Source organism: Tetrao urogallus, assembly GCF_951394365.1.
Source record: "Tetrao urogallus genome assembly, chromosome: 1".
NCBI classification, from domain to species: domain Eukaryota; kingdom Metazoa; phylum Chordata; class Aves; order Galliformes; family Phasianidae; genus Tetrao; species Tetrao urogallus.
The window spans coordinates 2,052,587-2,058,267 of record NC_136813.1 but is presented as its reverse complement, the minus strand read 5'-3'; positions in this window follow the sequence as shown (position 1 = coordinate 2,058,267).

Sequence of the window (5,681 nt, the reverse complement as noted above, 5' to 3'; positions counted from 1 at the left end):
TCACTGTGTCAGCAACGTCACGTTGACACGGCCACTGCAATCAGATGGTGTGGTGCGAGCACCTGCAGTGGGGTCAGGGCTCAACAAAGCACACTAAGGTTTTGGGGTAAGAACAGGAGGATCTTGGGGAGCTGTCATTGTCTTGTAGGAGCATGACAGGCTACAGTATGGATCTGACTTATCTTTTTTTTAGGACACCAGTTTGGAGTGCTGAGCTGCAGCACTTTGGGTCATCTGGAGTGATTTTGTTGGGGGCTGTCCGTCTGCAAGGCAGATTGGGAGGAAGGAATGAAAGGAGCAGCCTCCTGCCCTGCTGCCCTGTGCTGCCCTCCCCTGCACAGCCCTGCTCACCGGGTTGCTGCTCTGAAAATGGTTTCCTTGGCCATTTGGGTCACCAATGCCACGTTGACACAGGCACTGCGGTCTGCAGGTCCGGTGCCAGCACCTGGAGTGGGGTCAGGACTCAGCAAAGCAGCACCAAATGTTGGGGTGAGGGCAGGGGGATTTTGGGGAGCTTCCTTGGAGCTACAGGAGCACAGCAGGCTCCAGTTTGGAGCTGACTTATCTTTTTTGTAGGACACCAGTTTGGAGGGCTGAGCTGCAGCACCTTGGGTCACCTGGTGCCATTTTTTGGGGGGCTGTCCATCTGCAGTGCAGAGGGGAAGGAATGAAAGGAGCAGCCTCCTGCCCTGCTGCCCTGTGCTGCCCTCCCCTGCACAGCCCTGCTCACCGGGTTGCTGCCCCCAGGGCTGTGAGGAAAGGCCACTGCAGTCAGCAGGTCCGGTGGCAGCACCTGGAGTGGGGTCAGGACTCAGCACAGCAGCCCCCAACATTGGGGCAGGGCAAGGGAAAGCACGGGGAGCTGGCAGGGTCCCGCCGGAGCGAGGCGGGCTGCAGTTTGGGAGCGACTTATCTGTGGTGTGGGTGAGCACAGGAGCGTCTCGCCGTCCTGCTGTGTCCCTGTCCCCGCGTGTGGCTGTGAGGCAGAGGAGGAGCGGCGCCATCCATCGCCATGGGCTGCTCCTGCCCGCCACAGCCCTGGCTCCCTCGGTCCTCGGCGGCGCTCTGGGGCTGGCACTGCCCTTGTGCTCAGCATTCCGGGCTGCTGTGACAGCAAGCTGGCTCTGGAACACAGCCCCCCCAGCGTTGTGCTCTTGTGACGTGGCTGTGCCGGCTGCAGGGGGCTTCCTGGAGCTGCTGGCTGCCCCTGGCAACGTGGCCGTGCCATAGCAGGGCTGGTGCTGCCTGGCGTGGGGCTGCTGCCTTGCGCCGTCCGTCCAATCAATGATGCGTTGTTCATCCCGGAGTGTCTGATGGTGCTTTGGCCATGGCAGCATGAGCGTCACTGCGCGGTGTGTGAGAAGAGGAAGGCCATCTTTGGCATCCAGCTTTGCCATGTAATCGGGGGGCTTGGATTGCAAGCAGCCAGGGAGGGGATCCTCAGTGCATTCCGCTTTGACGGAAGCCTCAACGCCAGCCGGCAATGTGCGCCGGCAGCCCAGAAGGCCAACGGTATCCTGGGCTGCATGGAGAGAAGTGTGAGCAGCAGGGCAGGGAGGTGATTCTGCCCTCTGCTCTGCTCTCGTGAGACCCCACCTGGAGCACTGCGTCCGGTTCTGGCGCCCCGAACATCAGAAGGACACGGAGCTGTTGGAGAGGGTGCAGAGGAGGGCAGTGAGGATGATCGGAGGGCTGGAGCACCTCCACTGTGGGGACAGGCTGAGAGAGCTGGGAGTCTGCAGACTGGAGAAGAGAAGGCTCCAAGGAGACCTGATAGCAGCCTGCCGGGACCTGGGGGGGCCTACAGGAAAGCTGGGCAGGGACTTTTGATATGGGCAGATATTGGCAGGACAAAGGGAAAGGTTTTAAAGTGGGAGAGGGTAGGTTTAGAGTAGGGATCAGGAGGAAATGCTTTCCTGTGAGGGTGGTGAGACAGTGGTCCAGGTTGCCCAGCCAGGCTGTGGATGCTCCGTCCCTGGAAGCACTGAAGGCCAGGCTGGATGGGGCTGTGAGCAACGTGGGCTATGGGAGGTGTCCCTGCCTGCAGCAGGGGGTTGGGAGTGGGTGAGCTTCAAGGTCCCTTCCAACCCAAACCATTCTGTGATACCAGGACATGCAGGTGCATAAGTAGAAAGAGATGGTGACAATAAGGAAACCCCCTGTGAGCTCATGGTTTGGATGTAATGAGATGGAAGAAGCACCGTGGGTGTAAGGAATGAGAAAGTTTATTCTGGAGGTTGTTCAATTAGTCTTTAATTGTGTGCCAGCTTCTCGGTGGTCGCCTGGGGTGGAGGCAGGAAGGCTGACAGTCTTGGTGGCTCCTAAACTTCCATGCCGGCCTCAGCAGCGCTCGGTTACGGTGCTTCCTTCTCTTCTGGACGTGGTGTCTGTGGGATTTCGGAGTTGGGCCCATCCATCCCTTTCAGCCTCTTGTTCCGTCCTCATCTTCAGAGTTGTGTTGCACACAATCCATGTGGTTCCTGGAGGCGCTGCTGTGTGCAGCACTGCAGGTCCTGACTGGGCTGTCGATCTGCAAGTGAGAAGGGGAGGAAGGCAGAAAGGAGCAGCCTCCTGCCTGCTGCCCTGTGCTGCCCTCCCTTGCACAGCCCTGCTCACCGGGTTGCTGCTCTGAAAATGGTTTCCTTGGCTATTTGGGTCACACAACATTTGGTTGACACAGGCACTGCAGTCTGCAGGTCCGGTGCCAGCACCGGGGGTGGGGTCAGGACTCAGCACAGCAGCACCAAAAGTTGGGGTGAGGGCAGGGGGAATTTTGGGAGCTTCCCTTATCATGTAGTAGCACAGTGGGCTCCAGTTTGGAGCTGACTTATCTTTTTTGTCAGACACCCATTTGGAGGGCTGAGCTGAGACTCTTTTCATGATCTGGTGCCATTTTTGGGGGGGCTGTCCATCTGCAAGATGGGAAGGAAGGAATGAAAGGAGCAGCCTCCTGCCCTGCTGGCCTGTGCTGCCCTCCCCTGCACAGCCCTGCTCACCGGGTTGCTGTCCCCAGGGCTGTGAGGAAAGGCCACTGCAGTCAGCAGGTCCGGTGGCAGCACCTGGAGTGGGGTCAGGACTCAGCACAGCAGCCCCCAACATTGGGGCAGGGCAAGGGAAAGCACGGGGAGCTGGCAGGGTCCCGCCGGAGCGAGGCGGGCTGCAGTTTGGGAGCGACTTATCTGTGGTGTGGGTGAGCACAGGAGCGTCTCGCCGTCCTGCTGTGTCCCTGTCCCCGCGTGTGGCTGTGAGGCAGAGGAGGAGCGGCGCCATCCATCGCCATGGGCTGCTCCTGCCCGCCACAGCCCTGGCTCCCTCGGTCCTCGGCGGCGCTCTGGGGCTGGCACTGCCCTTGTGCTCAGCATTCCGGGCTGCTGTGACAGCAAGCTGGCTCTGGAACACAGCCCCCCCAGCGTTGTGCTCTTGTGACGTGGCTGTGCCGGCTGCAGGGGGCTTCCTGGAGCTGCTGGCTGCCCCTGGCAACGTGGCCGTGCCATAGCAGGGCTGGTGCTGCCTGGCGTGGGGCTGCTGCCTTGCGCCGTCCGTCCAATCAATGATGCGTTGTTCATCCCGGAGTGTCTGATGGTGCTTTGGCCATGGCAGCATGAGCGTCACTGCGCGGTGTGTGAGAAGAGGAAGGCCATCTTTGGCATCCAGCTTTGCCATGTAATCGGGGGGCTTGGATTGCAAGCAGCCAGGGAGGGGATCCTCAGTGCATCCTCAGTGCTTTGAGTCTGGTGATGGGAATGGATGCTGTGGGCCTGAGCTGGCTGCCAGGGCAGTAAGAGAGCAGCAAAGGTGCAGGATAAGAGAAGTGCAGTAGGGAAATGTGCCTCAATGGATAGGTTTAGAGTAGGGATTAGGAGGAAATGCTTTCCTGTGAGGGTGGTGAGACAGTGGTCCAGGTTGCCCAGCCAGGCTGTGGCTGCCCTGTCCCTGGAAGCTCTGAAGGCATCCAGCCTGGCCTTGAATGCCTGCAGGGATGGGGCATCCACCGCCTCCTTCAGTCTGGGCTTGGTGGGATTATATTTCAATTGAGAGGTGATGGTAAACATCTCCAAAAAATTCACTGGGGAGAGAAATGAGGATATTGGTGAAAATAAAGAGATTGCAGAATTCTGTCTCTTTCACAGTAATTTATTTGGCCTGCTTGAGTGAAGACAAAATGTTTTCTAATTCAGATAACTCTGAGGGCTGATAAAGGAACAGTTCTGGGGGTTTCAGTATGGATTCATGCTCAGCCTCACTTCAATAACAACTGCAAATTGCCAGTGCTTCCCAGAAGCAGGAACTCTTCCCATTACTAAGCACCCAGCGGTGCCCACGTGGAGCTCTGCCTCAGTGACTAATTGCTTTTCAGTAATATCCTCCTCCTTAGCAGAAACCCTCTCTGCACAGCACCGCTGTTGGCATTCAGGTCATTAGAAGCAATTAAGGCTCATTTTGAGCCTGCATGAGGGGAAGGCTTTGGGGAATGGTGAGGATGGGTTGACATGGGACCTGGTGATCTGAGGCTCAACGGCTCAGTGACTCAATGGCTCAGTGATCCAATGATGATTCAATTATTCCCTGATTCAATTGTTTGATAATTTGATGATTCAACGACTCCATGATTCAGCAATTCTATGATTCAATGAATCAATGATTCAGTGATTTGGTGATTTAATCAATCAAAGATTCAATGATGCAATGAATCAATGATGAAATGATTCGTCGATTTTCTGATTCAGCGATTTGATGATTCAATGATTCTCTGATTCTCTGATTCAATGGTTTGGTGATTCCGTGATTCAATGATTCCGAGATTCCATAATTCTAGGATTCAGTGATTTAATGATTAATTCAATGATTCTATGATACAATGAGTTAACGATTCAGTGATTCCCTGATTCAGTGATTTGACGATTCAGTGATTTTCTGATTCTCAGATTCTGATTCTCTGATTTGGTGATTCAAAGATTCAATGATTCTAATATTCAATGAATCAATGATCAAATGATTTGGAGATTCTCTGATTCAATGACTCAATGAATCAATGATTCAAAGACTCAATGAGTCAATGATGCTAATATTCAATGGATCAATGATCAAATGATTTGGAGATTCTCTGATTCAAGGATTTGATGATTTGGTGGTTCAGTAACTCGATTCAATAATTCTATGATCCAGTGAATCAATGATTCTCTGATTCAAAGACTCAATGAATCAATGATTCAAGACTCAATGAATCAATGATTCTGATATTCAATGAATCAATGATTCCATGAGTCAATGATTCTCTGAATCTCAGAGTCTCAGAATCTCAGATTCTCTGATGAAGTGATTCTCTGATTCTCAGATTCTGTGACGCAGTGATTCAGTGGTTCTGTGATTCAATGATCCCACAATTGAGCGGCTCAACGACTCAACGACTCTCAAATTCTTTGCTTCTTTGATTCAGTGATTCAGTTATCCAATGATTCGTTGATTTGATGATTCACTGATCCAACAGCTCCTTGATTTAACGATGCAATGATTCTATAAATGGTTGTCCAAAACTGTTGGCTTGCCTGGGCCCCACCGATTGAAGAGGAATTGTCTCGGGCTGCATGTAAAATACATATATTCCCACACTGCACACCTCGTGCTTCATTTGTTATTAGCAGACAATACTTCATTTATCTCCACTGGTCATTTTTCCAGCA